The following is a 22,017-nucleotide window of genomic DNA, read 5'->3' on the forward strand; positions in this document are numbered from 1 at the left end:
ACCCTATTTTCCCCTTTCATCTTTATAAAATCCACGTTAGTCTCTTCTCCATATTTTTGTTTTGCCATCCATTGTATTCCAAAGCCCAAACTTAGTTCCTTAGATTTCTATCATTCCCAAGTCATAAATAAATCTCTATAGTTTTTCAAGAAAAATATCCAAAAACACCATAGATTTCTCCATTGCTTAACTTTCAGGTTTTTCGATCAAACGTTTAGTTTTTCGTCAACTAAGATAATGATTTGATTCCTTATTTGTTTTTGATGTTATTTGATTTGAGTTTTTAGCTATTAAATCGCATGTTTTAAATAAAAGCCGAAAATTGGATCGTTAATGGTGGATTTCAGGATTTTGGGTAAAAACGTGGTTTCAAAGTGTTATTCAATTAGTTTTGACATGATTAAAAGGTTTCTAAACTTTTTTTGAAGTTTTGTTAAAGATTTATAATGTTTTAATGGATTTTTGTGAAAATTGCCATAAACATGTTGAAAATTTTGATACCATGAATTGAGTAGTTTTGCGTTGTTTAAAGGTTGAAAATTAGCCATAGGCCAATAAATAGATGAACAAAATCAATTTTAGATGAAAAGATTAAGTATAGACCGAGATATTTGGAATTTAAGTTTGCTATGTTGAAGGTTTCGATTACTTGAGAACTTAGCTTAGGCTTATGTTTTTGATTGCTTGAGTTGAGTCCTTAGCTGATTTTTTATTGTGTTGTTGTGTGATTTAATGTGTTGAAGCTTTGAATTCATTAGGACTTTTAACAAGTTAAAGAAAGGCTAGTTTGAGATTTCGGCTTTTCGACGAAAGTGTAATTGGTGAGTGTTTAGAATAATTGCTTATGGACACGATTCATTACATTAATTGGGATTTTAGATGTAGCCTAAACCCCTACTCTAAATTCTAAGTGTAAGCTTTCTCGTACTCTTAATTTAATATTGCTTGTTAATTGTAAAACTGTGAACTAATAAGAGATGTTATATTATATGATATGTGCTCATGATTACCTTTGAGAATGTGCAAATGTGAGCATGCTATACATGCTAGATGATAGTAATAATATTGTGTTATAATGTGATATTTGCCGTGAATAAGTGCGGTGAACGGTAAGTAAATGTGTGTTAATAACGAATACTTTGACCTAGTGAACTTGAGACCATTGGATATAGTTGGCATGCCATAGGATTATGAGTACTCACCGATATGTGTTATGTGATTTGGGCGTTGACATGTCGAAGAGATAAGGGAATGTAAGCTAAGCTCCATTCAATATGACATGTTTGGTATGATGGAGAGTGTTAGCTATATGCTTAACTTTTTGAGATATGTTCGACTCTATGAGTCATTTGGTGTGTTGGAGATCCATGTATCCGATGAGTGGTGATAGAGCCCATTTTTACGTTTCATAGCTCAAATGTCAAATTATTTTTAATTGTCTTCATGTTTAATGTGTTATATGCCTAAACATGAATGTGAATAATATGTAAATGAGCCAATAAGTTAAATATGACTAAGTATAATATGACATTAAAGTTGGGACTGTTGTAATTGTGCTATATGATTGTTTCTTTAATGTATGATGACATGTTTGCATGGTAATTATTCTGATCATTCAATGAGCTTGTAAAGCTCACCCACTCTTTTTAATCAATTTCAAATTATAGCATTTCGGTGTGAGCGGTGTGGTTCCAAGGGATTGATCCAAGTAAGTCTTTAGTAATATTTTATAGGTGATTTATTATTTGTTTTTTATTTGGGAAATAAAAGCAATGTGGTAGAACTATTGCATAAGTGTTGCCATGATGTTTTGGTTATTTTCATAGTTTATTAATTCTTAGGATTTATGGATATTTTTCTTGTTATGTCGCTTGGTTACTCGGACATGTTTTTGATGATTGAACTATTATTGTGGTCATTTTGATGTTTATTTGACGAGGTATTAGTTACATGTTGAATGATCTATGATTGGGCTGGATTATTTGCCTTGTTATGTTGTATTTTTGGTGCCTAAAGCAGATGTATCAATATTCGAATTTTAAAAATAATACCTCTGTGATATTTCATTGCGCAAGAAGTCAGTATTGTAATTTGGTATCGATACCTTATCATGAGTATTGATACTTGGGGTAAAATAATCGATACTTTAATAAATGTACTGGTATTTTTTGGGATTTGATTTTTAGATGAAAAACAAAATGTTGTTTTGATACTGATTTTCTAATCGGTATAGATATCGGGTAAGGAAAATATTGGTACCCATGTTCCAGTATCGATACCTACATAACTTGTTTTGGAATTTTGCTAAATGAACCCTATGCATGTTCAATTATATTTATAAGACTATTTGATGTATGTTTAGTATGTAATAAAGATGATTAGAGTAAGTTTGACTCAAAACTCTTGCATATGTTAAAATGGAAGACCTTTTTTTTTTTTAATAATAATCTCATTTGTACTGTGTATGATGTGAGATGGTGGTGTGACATCCTGATATTCAGGTTCGGCGACCAAACTGGGTATAGGGTGTTAAACTCTCAAAGCTATGATGATGGCTTTGAAGGGGGAAACTGAAGCTATGGTGATGACTTTAAACACAAAAATTAAAGAGCTTGAGGGAAAGCTTGTTGTGTGCAGAGTTATCGTGGGAAAAAAAAAAGATGTTGAAGGCAACACCCAAACTTAAGATGGATGTACCTAAATCGAAAGAGTTTAAGAGGGCAAGATCCGCGAGGAATGTGGACAACTTATTTTGTAAGATGGGATTGTACTTTCATGCAATGAACATTGAGGATTATGTCATTAATGTAAACACTGCTTCAATTTATTTTACTAATGTCGCTCTTTTATAGTGGCGTTGTAGATTCACAAACGAGAAACAATATGGTACTATAATTGGGACTCGGGTGGAGTTTTAGAATAAGTTTAGGAAGCAGTTTTACCTTCAGTATGCGGGGGAGGAGGCTCTGGCTAAGTTGCATTGACTTACAAAGTAAGGCACAATTCGAAAGTATGTTTGGGAGTTCATTGAGTTGTTACACCAAATCCCTGAATTGAGTGAGAAAGAGGCATTTTACTAGGTCAAGGATGAGTTTGAAGCCTTGGACGAAGCAAGAGTTGAGTCGATTAGAGATTAAAGAGCTTACCAAAGCCATGGCCAAGGTGCAATCCTTTGTCAAGCTTGGTTCGAGGAAATACAAGTTCAAGTCTTCCAAGCCTAAAGAGATAGGCAGTGGTGGTGGAGTCTATGAGGAAGAATAGGATAAAATGACAACGGTGGTAATGAGAAATAATAGAATGGGAAGAGGAAACCCAACAATCATTTGAAGGGCAAAAAGAATGAAAAGAAGCCAATATAGTGCTTCTTTATTGGATCTGGTGCCCTGAGTGTAGCATTTTTATCTAAGTACACTTGTAATTTTTTTGAACAGGTTGATTAATAAAATTGTTCATGAATTACATTAGTACTTTGTATATTTTCCTTACATGTTTTTTACACACAAAGTAAAATGAAAGCAAATGTTTCTCATTGGTTGTCTAATGTTTAACTAATACTAAATGGTATTACGGGGTTGGATCGTAATACAAAAAGGCAACTTATATTAGTTGACAACCAAAACATGTCCTTAGTCTAATTGAAAATGAGCAAACCAATTGAAAGACTAATATGTCGTCTATCAAGTCCAATTTGAGAGATGTCTTATCTTGTGTATCAAAATGGATGACTCCCAAAAGATAGAGACATAAATGTGACTGACTGGACTGGCAGTACATCGGACATGACCGAAGCAAAATAGATCCTAAATTGGTTTATGGATTTATTCACTTGTGACGTTCATAATGTGGCATACCTAAATCCTGAGTGTATGGCAGATTATGTATGTGTGACTCGTACACTTTGATGTAAGTAAAATTCAGAGTTCGAATAGATAAGAAACCAAAAGTTGGTGTGTTGGGTGTACAACTTTTGTAATATGTAGCGTCATTCAAAATAGTGGAATGCATAGCCCAAAACATGGGTAAATGATATCCTCTCATTAGCATTACATAGTTGATGAAAAGTAAACGTGATCACGGGTTATCTGTCTTTGTGATATATAACTTGATCACTATTTGATAGTGATTGACTTTTCATGAAGGAAGATGTAATGATTACCATGAGATAAAATAGGATCATTGGGAGAATGAATATTAACCCAAAGAGATCAAGGATATCCTATGAGGGTAACTTACTTATAACAAGGTCATTGGATGAGCATTGATCAAGTTACTTTCGTAATGGTATGTCGTTGAAGAGAGCTCAATCACGATACTATAGTGGAATAACTTCGTGACTAAATGAGTTTATAATCAATAGAAAAAAAGCCAGAACTTAATTATAAATCATTTGAGCCTCAACTACATATATCCAATTGATCCCTCCATTAGCTCATTGAAACCATAAATGAATTGTGTGTTTGAATAGAAACGAACAGAATGAATAGGAAAAGAGAAATGAGAAATGTTCAGGAATGATTATGGTTTTCTTCGAAATGGAGAAATGGAATCATTTGAAAATGAATATAGGTTTCAAAAAATGGAAACGGAAATGAAAATGAAAATGGAAATAATCCATTTGCAATCCTATATGGATTACTTAAAAATGATCGGAAGAATAAGTTTATGTTTTTGGACTGCTTTGAAGCCCAAAAATGAAAATAAACCATTTGGTCATAGTGAACATGTTGAATTGTGAAATATTAAACATATTTTCTCGAAATTTTCTAGGGGAAAAATCATCAAAATTTTACTAGAGGTAAAATTGTCAAATTTTTGCTAGGGGTAAAATAGGGATGAAAAAATTGTTTTATATATAAATATTAAAGTTTATTTTGGGAAATAGAAAAACTAAATCGGGTTGGATCACATTATAGAGTACTGGGTCAAAAAAGCTTAGGAAGTACTTGTAATTGGACCCAATGTGAGAAAGGCCCAAAAACCACTCATAGACATAAAGGGGGCAGTAACTCTAGGAGGAAACTAGGGTGTGTCGTCTACCTTAGTCCTATTCTAAATAAGATTTTGTTTTTCTATTTGAAATAAACCACTACAACTCAACAATGGTTCTACCTTATCTTCCTATAAATATATGGCACTTGTTTAATAAAAATATCTATTCATTATAGTAACACCCTTTGTATATTGTCCTCAATGTTTTTGCATGCAAAACAAAGTGGAAGCAAATATTGACTTACTGTTTATCTTACATTTAACTAATACTAAGCGGTATCACATGGCCGAATTGTAATACAGATTGATGGCTTGTTTAGTAGATGAAGCTAAACATATCTTTAGTCTAATTGAAAATGAGCAAACCGATTGAAAGACTAATATGTTGTCTATCAAGTCCAATTGGGGAGATGCTATGTCTTGAGCATTAGAGCGGATGTCTCCTAGAAGATAGAGACAAAAGTGACTGATTGGACTAACAGTACATTAGACAAGACCCAAGTAGAAGAAATCCTAAATTAGTTTATGGCTTTATTCACTTTTGACATTCATAGAATGACATACCTTAATCATTAATGGATGATGAACTATTTATACGCGACTCGTATAATTTGATGTAAGTAAAAGGCTAAGTTAAAATATATAAGGAATCAAAAGTTGGTGCATTGGGTATACGACTTCTGCAATATATAGTATCATTCACAATAGTGAAATTCGTAGCCTAATTAATGGGTAAATGATATCTTCTCATCGATATTTCATATTAGATGAAAAGTAAACATAGCCACCGGTCGTTTGACTTTTTGATAAATGACTTTATTACTGTTTGATAGTAATTAACTTTTCATGAAGGAAGATGTGATGATTAACATAAGATAAAATAGGACCATGTTGGGAGAACGAATTTATCCTAAATTGGTTAAGGATGCCCTATGAGTGTAATACACTAATGATAAGGTCATTAGACAAGCACTAATTAAGTAGCTTTCTTAATGGTATGTGGTTAGGAAGAGCTTAGTCACGAGACTATAGTGGAATGACTTCATGACTAGATAAGTTTATAATTAATAGGCGAAAAGTTGAAATTTAATTTATAAATTATTTGAGCCCTAATTACATATGCCCAATTGATCCCTCTACAAGTTTTTTGAAACCAAAAATGAATTGCATGTAAAATCAAATGAATAGAAATGATGAAGTTAAAGAAATGAGTCGCATTCACAAATGAATGAATTTTATCACTGATTTTAAAAATGACTTGAGAATTAATTTAATGTCTTCAAATTATCATTTAATTAATTTTAATTAAATAATTTAAGTTCAAAAATAGAATTAAATTAATTATTCAGTATTAATCCATTGAATATGTAAATTAAATATATTTCATACTAGTTTCTTTTATAGTAAAATTGTCGTCACTTTATTTTATAGTAAAATCATCATTACTTTGATGGAATTAGAATTGAGTTGAGAAAATTATTTACTTGATAAATTAATTAAGTAAATAATATTTTTGGGGAATAGAAAACAAATATTGAGTTGGATTAAATTATAAAGTGTTGAATAAAAAGTCTAGGAAGCACATATAATTGGACCTAATACATGAGAGGTCCAATTCCTCTCATTTTACATATGAGGGACAACAACCCTAGTGTTTTTATCTAGGGTGTGTCACCCCCTTTTTCTAGTTAGACAAAGAGAGTTATTATTATTATTATTAAATATACATTTTGTGTTATACTTATTCAACCAAGATTCTCCTATCTCATTCTATAAATAGATGGCACTGGTAAAGCCATTAACACATAAGTTTCAAATATTGTTCTTATGTCAAAAAGTATAAAATTTTATTTTCTTAGAATTAAATTTTATTTTTTTGAAAATAATAATTTCTACCGGTTTCTATTGAGAGAATTACTTTTCTATTGAAAGTAATAAATCGTTTTTATTTTTTTGTTTGGTTCTTGTTATTCGAGTCCACACTCGATGTCATTCGAGGTACGAGGATAGTGGAGAAGGTCGTTCGGTTGAAAACTGGGAACGTTTTGGATTTGTCTTGCACAAAACATTGATAATTTTCGAGAAAATATTTACTACTATAAATATCACAAACCGTCTTGATTTTAAAAAAATTTAGACTTTTGTTGTAACCGAAAATAGTTTAAATAACCAAATTTTTTCAACAGATTGTTGAGTTATTAGTGGGGCTACCACCTATGAGAGGTGGGTTTTGCATCTAACTTCACGGGTAAAGAAGTGGTGCAAACTGGGAAGTTAAATCGAGTAAATGCTATGAGCGAGGTACATCGCAAACACTTATCTAGTGTTTTTCATTATGACTTACCATTTCTTTCGCAAAGACACAGGGGACTTTTTAGAGTTTTGAAGCAGGTAAGTCAATGGGCTTACAAACCGGAGTTGGCGGCAATACTCAAGGTTAACCAGTGTTCAATGTGGGCATGACAGAGCCTATTTGTATGGATCAAAGGGATCCCTAATCAAGGAAAGTCACAATAGGGGCAAGTAGGAGTGGTGGGCTATTGCAAATGAAGTGTAAAAATATGAGGAATAGTTTGAGTTAGACGACGAAAACATAAGAAGAGGTAAATGCTCTATTGGATCTGGTTCCCTAAATGTAGTATTTTCACCTATGTATACATGTAATTTTTCGAACAGATTGGTTAATAAAATTATTCATGAATTACATTAATAGTTTATATATTTTCCTTACAATTTTTTTGCAAGTAAAGCAAAATAAAAGAAAATGTTGCTCACTAGTTGTCTAATGTTTAACTAATACTAAGTGGTATTACGTGGTTGGATTATAATACAAAAAGACAACTTATATTACGTGGTGGAATGACTTCGTGACTAAATGAATTTATAATTAATAGGTGAAAATTGGAACTTAATTATAAATCATTTGAGCCTCAACTGTATATGTCCAATCGGTTCCTCCGCTAACTTATTGAAACTAGAAATGAATTGCATGTTGAATCAAATTTGCAGAAATAAATAGAAATGGTGAAATAGAGAAATAGAAAACATTTGGAAATGATTAAGGTTTTATCCAAAATGAAAATGAAAATGTAGAAAATGTGGTTTTCTCCAAAATGAAGATGGAAATAGAAATGGGAATGAAAATGAAAATACGAAATGAACAATAATTTCTCAAAAATGATCATAAGATTGAGTTTATGTTTTTGAGTAATTTCAAAGCTTGAAAATTGAAAATAAACTATTCGATCATAATGAAAAAGTTTAATTGTGAAATATTAAATACAATTTCAAAAATTTTACCAAGGGTAAAATCATCATAATTTTATTGAGGGTAAATTGGGATGAGAAAATCATTTAATTTAAATATATTGAAGTTTATCTTCAGAAATAGAAAAATATAATTGGATTGGATCAAATTATAAAGTACTAGGTCGAAAAGTTAGCGAAGTACTCGTAATTAGACCTGATGTGAAAGAGGCCAAAATCCTCTCTTGGAATATGAAGGGGCAGCAACCCTAGTAGGAATACTAGGGGATGCGTCCACCCCACTCCTACTCTAAGTAGGAAGTTATTTTTCTAGTTGAAATAAACTTCTACAATTCAACAAGGTTCTACATTCTCTTCTTAAAAATAGATGGCACTGGTAGAGCTATTTACACAACTTTTGGATATCGTTATTCTACCCGAAAATAGAGAGACTTCTATTCTCTAAGAAATAAATATATTTTCTGGAATAATGATTCTGCTAATTTCTATTTAAAAAGAGAATTTTTCATTTTAACCACAAAAGAAAATAAAACTATTTCTATTTTTTGTGTTTAATTCGAATTGTTCGAACCCAAACTCGAAGCAATTCATGGTACAAGAATAGCGGAGAAGATCATTTGGTTGAAAATCGAGAACGGCAAGGATCCTTTTATTTGAAAACATAGGTATGGTTTCAGTTTAGGGTTTATTGCTATAAATATTACAAACTGGGTCAATTTTTAAAATTTTTATTCTTCGCTATGCAAGAAAACCATTTTTGAACCAGATTTTTTCCAACATGTTCTAAGGAAAGGAACTACCCAATACAAAGACTAGTTGGGAATCAGCCATGACATTCAGGAAGTTCTTGGATGAGTTAAACTAGTGTTATTTCAAAAATACAATGAGGGCGTCGCGAGAATGGGTGGGGGAAATTTTCACGAGTCATAGATGAAAGCCCATGACCATTGCTCATAGAATTGGCCACAGAGGTCAATTCTAGGCTCATATAACCCACACAAATTGGCCTGATTCGTGGAACAAATTAAGAAACCCATCTACTTAAAACCTTGGTGGCCCAATGAAACACTCCAGTAAAATTAGAGTTACTATGGTGAATATTTGTAATCCTAAGGGATAAGATTATATAGAGTTTAAATTCCTTAAGACTCTAATATTATAGATAGGCTCCAATGATACTATTGTTTCGTACTATTATGGAAGAAGATTCAAATATGTTATTAGGTGTTCCATTTTATTTTCCCATTAAGGCCGAACCTAAACATGTGCTCAAGAGATAGTTATCCATACACTGAAAAGGATATAAGGATTATTGAGAAGAGAAGAGTCATGGTGGTCCCCTTTGGATCGCCCAGATCCCATGAGTGAATAAAAAGTTGGATCTACATTGGATCTCACCTCGATCGTCAATGTAATTTAAATTGTATTATTGGATGTGATAGGTGCTTAACTATAAATAGAGGTCTTCTCCCTCGTTTGTAATCATTCCATTTTGCACTCAATGTAATTTATGCAGAGTAATAAAATACTTTGAGAGCATTTATTCAAACACTTGGTCTGCATTTGCTTTCATGTGGGTTTCTATTCATTCATTGCTTATTCGCTTGAGAGTCTACTTTTGCTTATTGTCATCAAGTCGAGTGATACTAGACTCAGTCAACCCCTTAATAATATTATAGATGAGTAAGGATTGTATGAAACTTTGATCCCACGTCATCTCTGTCATTTTCCAATAGGAGAATGACAAATCAGATTTTTTCTCCTGATTTTTAGTATTTTTAGTTGGATTTGAATTTTTTTAAGAGGAAAAATCCAATTTGTCATTCTCCTATTGAAAAGGGATAGGGATGACGTGGTTTCACAATTTCATACAATTATTTCTATATTATAGATAGATAAATAGATAAATAATAGACATTAGATTAGTATCACTGAGAATATAGGTAAAGAAAAGAATTATATTAAAAATGTATTTATATAAAATTTATTCAACTATTGAATCATAGGTGGAGTGATAAATTATTTAGATATAAATTAACTTTGGGTTTAATCCTAGATATTTAGTTTCTAATGGTGATTTCTAATTTGTTTTATTTAAGCATTTTTATAAATAAGAAAATACAATTATAATAATAGTTATCACTTTTTAAAAATTTGAATTGATGGCTTGAAATACTAAATTCAGTAAAACTATTATTACAGTATAGATACTGTACGTTCCATACTTCTGGCAAAAAAAGATGTAATAATAATCTATACTACCAAATAGAAAAGGAAGTCTCTAAAGCCTTCCTGCATGACATTTGTCCATTGCCTTTTTGGTTAAACCCTTTAAAATGATTTAAATTTAGTTTTGATTTCTACACTTTTTACAAAATTTGAGATTTATTATTTATATTTTAGTTTTGATATGATTTTTATAATATTATCATTTAGTTTAAATATTTTATTCAATTAAAATATTATTGTAATTTTTAAGAATTGTTAATATGGTTAATGTTTTCTTTTCTTTCTTTTTTGTTAATATTAGGTTCATTAAAATAGTATTTTAACAATTTTAATAATTGAATTTAAATTTTAAATTTCAAAAAGTAATTCTAAATTTTAAATATACAAAAATATAAAAACTTAAAAGCATATTATAATTTATAAATTTTACTTTATAATTTAATAAAAAGAATTAAATAATTAATCTAATGAGAAGTCCATACGAGTGAAATATTAATCTCTGAAGAATAATCAAATATTCAGGATTAAGTATAGTAATGGTAACAGAACGGAGCGGATTTTTGCTTACTCTGGCTTGATGTTCTACCACCATGTCCCAACCTGATCCCAACCTCAAAAAAAAAAAAAAAAAAAAGTTAACCTGCCTCGAATCTGCACTAAAAAATAATTGTATATCCTACCAGAATTCAATTTTTTTTTGAATTTGTAATGAATTAATTTTAAAAAAATGGCACTACTTCCCATTGAATTTGTTGCGTTCTTTTTTCTTTCTAACTTCGAATTTGTTGGGTTCATGATTTACTTTTGGAGCTACTGTGATTTACAACAAAAACAAATCTTGAGATGCCTAAGTAAAATTTTGTGAATGTTTGTGTGGGTGTGATTTACATTAAAAAGATGAAAAAGATAGGGAAAATAAATTGGTATGAAATGAAAGTAAATCCAGTAAAATAATGTTAATTTTTTTTTAAATATAATTAATATTAAATATATAAAAGGACAACACGAAATGGGGGGATTTCACACTAAACCCAACCTTACACCAATCCACCGGAAACCTGATTTTAAAAAAAAAAACTGGATTCATGTACTCAAAACTTGTGGGTTGGTGGTCTTTTCCGTCCCTAAACTTTATAGTTGAAAAATTAGTGATAACTACGATCTCAATTTGCGTAAACCAACGTGTAATTGAGTAAATAGTGGAACTTACTACATCCAGACAAACAACAATTGGGTTTGAAATTGGCATCTTATCATTCGGGAAAGTTGAAATTCCATTTTACTTCATCACAGGCAGACAAAAATCCTAAGTCGCCTAATTTGACTATTTCAGCTTTGCATCACAACTTGTATAAATGTATAGGTTACTCCTTATATTTATTAGTTTGAATTAAATTATTTATTTAATCATTTTATGTTGTATAATTCGGAAAAACTTGGATCACAAAATTTCAATTTAATGTCAATAAAGAAATTTTGAAAATTTAACTTCAAGTTCCACCCATTTATAATCATAAATTATAAATACATAAATAAGAAAATTAAGATGTTATGTAGGATTGCCTGGGACACGACCGTGTGAAATTACTTTGAATGTTACACGGTTTCTCACATGGTTGGCCACACGGCCATGTCCCTGAGCCACACGGCCACGTGACCTCTATTTTCAAATTTTTCAAAATTTTCTGTTTTTGTTTCAAAATGGTCCTAGAATGTTTCTAAATTATTTTTAGGGTCTCATAAACTCGATTTAAAGTCATTAAGTGTATATTATTTTATAAATGAATTGTGTAAATGAATGTTAGAAATTAAATTGATTTATTTGTTTCTATTTGGGATTTAATGTTCGAATTGTACTATAATGCTACGCAACTCTAATCCAACAACAGAGACGGGATAGGGGTGTTACATCTAAAATGAACTTTTTAACTTCCCATTGTAGTTTTTGAGAACAATGTCAAACACCTTAAATTAACAAATCACACTTTTTCACAACACTTTTCTGTTGCACTTTTTAAAAGCACTTTTTTTAAACTGAGCTTTTCAAAAGCACTTATCAATCGCACTAGAAATGTCAAATTGGCCCTCAGCATGCTTTAAAGTGCTCTCTTAGTGTGCTTATTAGATCCTAAAGGCTATCTAGTACCTCTTCAAGAAAGATTGAATGTTGATTTAGGTAATGTTAGCATAAGACTTGTGTCTAAGGCCACAAGTAACATTCCTGGTATTTTTCGAGAAGTGAACAATGTCAATTTGGGTTCATATGTACTCAAAATTTTCAAATATGAAAAAAATAGAATTAATAATATTAATAGAAAAGGTGATTGGACATTTTAAGAAATTAAAAGGACTTCTGAATTTAGGAAATTTAATTCAAGGAATTTACTAAATTGTAAAAGTGTTGGGCTATAGCATTAAAACTAAAAATATGAAATAAGTAGATAATAAGGATGGGAAAAAAGGGGAAGGATTGGAAACATAATTATAACAAAAGGGAGTGATCTGAAAGGATGATGGATAGATTTTTTTTAGAAATTATTAAACTAATGAACAATAATGTTTGGATGTTCAAATCCTTATGGTTTTAACTGTTAAAAACTAACGTGATTGATGAAATAATTAAACAATTACACGTAGCGTGTCAAATGTACCTTATGTGAAAATTTTAAAATTTTCATAAAACTAAATCCATATTGTGTTATCTATGACAATAAATTTTATCAAAATTAGTACTTGTGTTTTGGAATCACAAGACCCGTCGAATTCCTGACTTTCTACCAAATGATCTTCTCCGTTATTCTCGAACTCTCGGTTGGTAAGAGAGTAAGCTCTTAACCCAAACTGATCACAAAACAAAAATAATAACTTTCCAGTAGGAAAAATTCAACTTTCTTTAGGTCAAAACATAGAATTGAGTACTTAGAAAATTTAGATATTATTTTTTAACTAGTAAATTTTTCTAAATCTTGATAGAGTGTCCATGTATATGATGCGTGTGTTTTTAGGTCACCCATGGCCCCTTTATATAGAAAAAAATCATAAGATTTCTATTTGAACAGGAAGAGAGGAAAAATAATATTTTAATAGAAAACTCAGAGTCCCTCTAAGATAATATATGGTGGGCGGCACTGGCACTTAGGGATATCAGTGTGCCATCCATCCCTTCTTCAAGATATGTTGTTTGAGCTTTTCATAGATGGAGTACAATTATATATCTATAAACAAATTTTAATATTAATTAAAACAAGCTCATATAATTATCCAACCTAATAATCAGTTTTCTATTCCCAAAATATTATTTATTTAATTAATTAAAATTAATTAATCAAATTAATTTATTTTCTCAATTCAGTTTTAATTTTGCCAAAGTAATGATGACTTTATCGTATTAAAATTTATGAGTAAATAAATTTAATTTTCTCATTAAGTTAAAATATGATGACTGATTAATTTAATTTTCAGTTTGAACTTCAATTATGTAATTATAATCAATTAAATGACAAATAAAAGAAACTAAATTAATTTCTAAGTCAATTTTTTGTTCCTTTTGAGAAAATGCTTACTGCAAATAGTAATTTATTCAATATATTTCTCTTTCATTGTTTTCATTCATTCATTATATCAGTTCTAATTGCAACCAATACAAGGTTGTGTTGAGTTGGCAGAGGGACCGCTTGGACATATATATTTAGGCCTTAAATAATTTGTAATTAACTTTCTACTCTTCATCTATTAGTTACAACATTATTTAGTAATGGAGTCAATCCACTATAAGTAGCATGATTGATCTCTTCATTATATACTATCATGAAAACAACCTAGATTTATGCTTTGTCCAAAGATCTTGTCATTTGTGTGTTAATCTTTTAAGATATTATTAGTCTTTTTGGGTTGTATTCGTTCACTCAAATATAATCATATTTTATCTTATGACCACCATTGCATTTTCCATGATGAAAAAAGATTATTACTAATGAATTAGAATAACAATCATGTGTTCCCATCGAATAACCCGTGATCACATTTCCTTTTTCTTAATTCATGCAATGTCAATGAGAGGATATCATTTACTTTTTTAATTAAGCTATGAATTCTACTATTGTAAGAAAATTCATGCCATACATAATGTTATACCCAACACATCAACTTTCAGCTCTAACAATGACTAAGCTTAAGCTTTCAACATGCCAGTTACATACGCACAATCAGTTATTTACTTAGAATTGAGATAAACCACACTATGAACATCAAAAGTGAATTTATCTATAAACAAATTTAGGGTTAATTCAACTTGGGCTTGGTCTAATGTATTGCCAAGCTAGAAAACCACACACGTCTTTATCTTTTTGGGAGTCATACGCTCTGATACTTAAAACAAGATATCTTTCCAATTGGACTGAATAGATGACATAATAGCCCCTTGAATTAGTTTCTCATTTTGATTTGTCGGACTACAAACTATTTAGATTACCTACTAATATAAGTTTTCTTCCTACATTATAATCCATCCCTATAATGCAACTTAGTTTTAGTTAAACCTAAAGTAATTGTGAGCCAATATTTTCTTAGTTCATTTTTTTTCATGCAAAAACTAGAGAGGACCAAACAAGAAATATAATAATTAAACTATGAAATATTATTAACCAATCTAGTAAAAAAATCACAGCATTATGATAAAATAATTGCACTAAGAGCACAAAATCTCAACACAATCACCTTAGCCAAGCACTTTTTCGGCATGTCTCATGCATTGTAATTATTTTTACATGATTTGAAGAGGCAACAACTAATGTCTAATTTGTTGAATGCCATAATATGATAATATCTTAAGATGTAAATAAATATCCCTTTTAAGATAGACCTTTATTTGAATATGATAAATATCTAGTATCAGCATAACCAACTAATAAAGATGAATCACTTGAATAAAATAACCTCATATCAGTGGTTCCCCTAAGATATTTAAATATATGTTTAATTCAATTCGAATGTCTATATATTGAAAAAGAGCTAAATCTTGCTAACAAGCTTACAACGAGTGCTATATCAAGTTGTGTGTTATTTGCAAGATACATTAATGGCCTTATAACACTTAGATATGGTACTTTAGTGCAAAGAAACTTTTCATCATTCTCACAAGGATGAACCAAGTCTTTATTCACATCTAGTGATTTTACAATCATCAAGGTACTCAATAGATGTTCTTTATCCATGTAAAATTTCTTTAAGATCTTTTTTGTATAAGTTGGTTGATGGATGAATTTCATCTTTTATATGCTTGATCTACAGGTCAAGACAAAACTTTGTTTCCCAATACCTTTCTTTTCAAATTAATTCTTTAGGTAATCTATTGCATTTTAAAGCTCTTTGTGAGTTCTAGTAATATTTAAATCGTTAGAAAAATAATAATTATAACAAAATCTGATCAAGAACTTTTTATAAAAACAAATAGGCAAATTAGATTATTTTATAATATTCTTTCAACAACTATTCACTAAAACGATTGTACCACATATGACTAGATTATTTTAATCCATATAAGGATTTCTTTAATCTAATTGAGTAATTTTCCGAGAATCTCTATATTCTTCAAGGACTTTCATATAAACTTCATCATCTAATGAGTTATACAAATAAGTTGTAATAAAATCTATTAGACACATATCAAGTTTTTCACATATTGTCGACTAATAAGATATCTAACATAATTGTATATACCATAGGAGAGTATGTATCTCCATAATTAGTTTTGAGCTTTGTGAAAATTCTTTTGCTATAAGTCGTGCTTTATATATAATGATCTCATTTTTCACATTCCATTTTTTCACAAATTCTCATTTGTATCTTACCAAGTTTATAATCTCATTTGCATTCAATCCACAAAATAACTATTATTTAGAGGCCTTAGGTATATGCCGACACAAAAGATAGACATCACTACATTTGAGTCGAGAGTGTTGTTGGATGCTGAATTGGTGATCAAAATTGAAGTACCTAATCTGCACATGAAAAAAAAAATAGTATGCTGAGTAAAACTCAGTGGTATTTTTATAATTCAAATATTTAAAGACAAGATAATGTAATATGCATATTTTAATTATAAGCACATTTGAATATTTAAGACCACATTTATTCATACAATGACATTAGCCATTCAATAATCAATTCATAAATACATCATTTCATATTATTCTCAAATCTCATCACTTGCTATATAATAGCTTTTCACAATTTAATATATATCATTTAAACAATAATATTATTCAAACCATATCCAATTCATGAATACGTAATTCATGTGTCTCATTTTCATGTTTCAATTCACTATCCCATTTTTATTCACACAAAATATCATTCAATATCAATAATAGTACTATTTTATTTAATTACCCCTATTAACACGACTCAAACTCGGACGGATACACAGATCCAACCAATACACCAGTTCGGCACCCAGTGCATTATTGGATAAATCCGAAGTAATAACTGCGCCCAGCGCTATATAAATTTGACACCCAGTATCTCATCGGTTAAACCAAAGCAAATTGGCACCCAGTGCCTCATCGACTCAAAGTTGAAGAAATCCTTGAACTCTTCCAAGCCTATGGCATGCCATCTATATCAGGCTCAGCCCGATACAGTTAATAGGGTTTAATTTCACTTTCCAAATACAACTAATATTCAATTATCATATTTGCACATATATATTCATTTCAATTCAAATAATCAATATATTCATAATATATATATCAATTCAATCCATTTAATTAACTTTTAATTCAATTCAATGTCAAAGTGCTAAATACTCACCTCAATACTTACCATATGTATTAAATAAAAAAATACAACAATTAATAACTAGTTTCGGATTATAGAAATATAAACCAAGAATTCCGAGCTATTTCACGTCAACTTTATCTTTCTTTTTTTTAGTTGAGGTTTCCGATACGATGTTAGCTACGGGATTAAAACAATTAAAATTTATCAATACAACATAATTCAATTTCATATTGAATATTTCAATTTTTATTCAATATTTGCCTAAATTCCAATTTAATCCCTAAACCGAGACTAATTTTTATTCTTCACAATTAATTCTATATTTTCATACAATTTCCACTTTAAACTAAATTTAACTCCCTATTTTCACTTAAATCCTTAAATTTCAAATTTTTCACAATTTAGTCTCTATAACTCAAAATTTACAATTCATTCTACAATTTAATCCTTTTTCATTTCTAACTTAAAATCTATCCATTTAATCCCTAATACTAAAATTATTCAACATTAACAATATTTAAAAACTCAATAATTGCTAAAATTTCGACATGAGTCGGGTAGTACTTAACACTGGGATTTCAAAAACATAAAAATTACAAGAAAAGGGGACTAAATTGACTAACCAATTGAACTTGGAACTTTGAAACCCCTAAGTCGTAAGTTCTTCTTTCTTTATCTTTTTCTTTTTCTTTCTTTCTCATTCATTTTGCTTTTGTCTTTCTTCATTTATTTTACTTATTTGTTTCATTATATTCACTTTATTATTATATTATATATATTTGCTTAAATATTAAGTAAAACATATTATAATATATATTTTAACTTTAATTTTTTAATAATATACATAATAATTTTACCTTATGCTGCCTCACTAAAGAAGCAATGATATAATTTCTTCTTTAGTCCCTTTAATTTTTCTTTAATTTATAATTCAACTTTCACCCTATATGAAATTTAGTCCTTATACCTAATTATTCTTAATTCATGCAAATTCACTTAACCAAAACCTAATTAACTACACAACTAGCTTCGTAAATATTTTTAATAAATATTTTCGAGTCCGATTTACGGGAACGGAGTTTCAAAAATGCACTTTCTGACACCCCTGACTATCGGGTCGTTACAGTTAGGACGACGAATGGAGGAACGAGAAGAGGAATAGGGAAAAAGGAAAATGGAATTCCATTAAGATACCGCTATATGGTGTTACTGTATGTAAGTCGTGATGTACGAAGCTTCAGGCCTTGCAGGGGACATTTCAATATTCAAACATCAAGCTTAAATATGATATGAATCGATATCGACATTTATTAGGTTTCGTAAAGCAACATCACGACCACAGCCAATAGACTCTATGATGCGACATCACGACGGCGATAAGGTCTTATGGGGCAACACCTCTAAAGAGGTCTAATGTGTAAGACCATATCTCGACCAGTATGGTCCTTGGGGACAATAAACACGGGATAGTCCGCTAGGATAGTGAACACGATGTCATGGATAGAGTGTGTAAGATCATGGCTTGACTATGGCAATATAGAGATAGCTCGTCAGGACATTTAGAATGAGGTAGTCTACCATGACGTTAAATATAGAGAATATGGCGTAAGACCATAGCTCGATTATTATAACATAGAGAGTTCATAAGGACATCAGATATGGGATAGTCCACCAGAAAGATAAAAGTAAGAAGTTTCCTAGGACAGTGAATAAGGAAATTCATGTAAACAAGGAAAATTACAAGTATTGGCAGTCGATAGCCAACTAACAGATTTGAGAAAACCGCTAAAAAGGAACAAAGGTAATAGAAATGGGAAAAGATTGCCCCTTTGATAAACAAGAGGAACAATAAGGTGTATGGCAACGACCGAGTTAAGAACTATTAGGGGAAAGATGTGCCGTTAATAATTCATGGAAAGACAATGGAAGGGGATCTATCTGTAGGTTACGGTTAAGGATCTGCTATTAAGAACCTCCATGAAGCCCTGCATGCTAGTGAAAATCCTTAAGAGGTTATTGGGAGATTCACTCCCGACATAAACCTTGTCGAACTTATAGTCTGAGCGGGGAAGATTAATCGTCTACTCTCTGGATCAATGAATTGGCAAAAAGGGGTTAGTTAGAACCCATCGGTAGGAGGAGACGCTAAAAAGGTTAGTCCAAGTAACAATTACGTTTGTCAAGACTATTCTTTTTTTAAGAAAGTCTATTGTGAGTATACCTGTTAAGGAGTAGTTTCATGGGGAAAATGTCATACAATAGGGATTGGTAACTAGAGTGGTAAATCAAATATCAGTCTACTAGAAACTATAAGTCCAAATTGTCTAGTTGCAAACAGATATATTACATACTAAAACCAATATGTTGCAAATAGGGCAGATTACGAAGAAGTAATCTGAAACAACTTTTCAACCCGAATGTAGCGTGAAATGATATTTAGTCCGCCAGAGTGGCAGAGGACCTCATTAGTTATCTCGATGGATGGAGTGTTGGCAAGTCCTTCGGGACTCTGGTAAGTAAGGGGGACCGCCATGGATTAAATAGATTTGAATAATCACCTAGGAGGGAGCTACCTAAGGGCCATTAGGAGGGTAGGCCGAATGACTACCTTATACGTACATAGTGGAAAGAAGAATCCACATTGAGGTATGAATGAAAGAAAGAATACAAATACAGGAAGGGCAGAGTCCGTAGATATGACGAGTCATCTAAGGAACCATTGAAATTAGTTAAAAGGTGACAGGATGGTTTATGGAAAGATTGTTTAACAATCTAATCACAATAGATAAGTTCAAAAAATAAATCAGAGACCGTCAGGTCAAGTTGAGAGAAGTTACCTAAAAAATAAGTACGGAGTTAATTGTATTTAGTTTCCTTTCTTTTACTACCCCTACAAGGCATGGTTTATTTGTGAGAAATCTAGTAAGAAACTCACAAAATGCTTTTGGAACTTATAGAATTTTAACATATAGTTGCAGGAATTCGCGGGATAAGGAATTCAAGGAGGGATTAAGCCAGACTGTGTTAGATCAATGGTCTACGTCAGAAAGGTGTCATGCACATTAGAAAAATGTAGTGCCTTTAAAGGTTTCGCCTCAGGGTCAAATTATTGTAGTCGAATAGTTCCCTTAGAGTTGAGATTGGAGATAGTAAACTTTTATTTTGAATTCGTTGTATCTGTTGTAAGAATTTTTATTAACAAGTAATACAGTTTATTTTCAATATAGTGAGTTTAAAATTTGTTGATCAAATTAGGTTCATTTGTAGCACCATATACCCAGATCCAGTGATTGGGTTGTGTGAGGGTGTTACAACATCAAGTGTGCCTTTAATACAACCAAGTTTACAACCCTAAGGTTTAAAAAATGTCTTTAAAGTGCATAAGTTGACTTGAGTTGGTGTTGGAAACAAAATTGTCTCTGCAGTATTTTTCACCCTGTCAAGCTTCAGTGTTGCGACAGACAAGCTTCGATGTCACAACGTCCTCGAAAGTAGGCACAATTTTGGCTTTGGAGTTCTCGATGTCGTGACACAAATTAGATGGTGTCACAACATCCTCAATAGTAGCCTTGGTTCCTTCACTTCAACCATCAACTGTAGAGTCACAACTTTAAAGGCTTAGAGTCGAGATCGAGGCTCGATTTCGCGACACAACACACTTGGTGTCACGACATCCTTGAAAGACTGCTCCAGGTTGGTTTCTCGTTGAAGTTTTACTCCTCTGAGGTAATGAAGGATTAGTGTTGCGACATCCTTTCATTAGTGTCACAACACCCAAAGTAGTTGATATTTTCCTCAAGGTTTGGTCATAGCCATTTCCTTACACACACTCAAATTAACCATTAAAGTCCTAACAGCATAGTTTTGCCAATTTGGGTCTCAAAAGGATTAAAAGGACAGAAAACTATCATTAACACTAAAAAGTATAAGCGAACAAAAAACATTAAAAAGACTCGTCAATTACTTGAGAACAAACTCATCAAGTGTTCGCAAGAGCCTAATTTGATATATCATATTACGATAAATCAATTTCTTAATCTATTTCTATTTTGAAAGTATTTTAGAATAATAAATATTTTCATGAGTTAATTTTGACCTATATTTTCTTGAGTTTTATATGTTTTTTTTTTGTTTGTTTTCCATTTCTTATTATGTATTTTTCACTTTTAGAAGTTTTCGTCCACTCTTGTAGCACTTTTTTAGTCTTGCTTATGAATGTAGTCTTACTTTATAAGTGAATTTAGGGAGTAAGTGAATTTAGGGATGGTTTTTTCGTCGTCCTCTCTAGTTTGGTGGATGCTCGATTCTTTTGCTGATTTTGCCCACCTGTCGTTTTGGACCATCTAGGGCTAGTTTTCTTATTATGATAGTTGCTTGCAATCACTCTAGATATGTCATGCTTGAGTTATGACATAGCCGATTGTTAACGTGTTGTAATGTTCTACTAATGTTGTGTTTGAAGTCTTTATCGTGTTGATAAAGCTTGTCCTTCATTATTGATGATGGGTATTGATTGTTTTTTTTTTTTTACTTGATTTGTATGTTAGTAGTTTGCAATGTTAATAGTCTCACATTGCTAACAAATTTAAGTATAAATTATTTAAATATACAATTCTTTGTAACCTGGATAATTGACTTAAGTGCCTAGCCCATTGGAAAAGTGGACGAGTTTACCTATTGGGCTTTATATAAATATTTTAAAGGTAAAAATATGTGCATTTCGGACTCTTGGGATTTAATTGTTGGTGCAAA

This window comes from Gossypium arboreum, chromosome 10 (assembly GCF_025698485.1).
Source record: "Gossypium arboreum isolate Shixiya-1 chromosome 10, ASM2569848v2, whole genome shotgun sequence".
NCBI classification, from domain to species: domain Eukaryota; kingdom Viridiplantae; phylum Streptophyta; class Magnoliopsida; order Malvales; family Malvaceae; genus Gossypium; species Gossypium arboreum.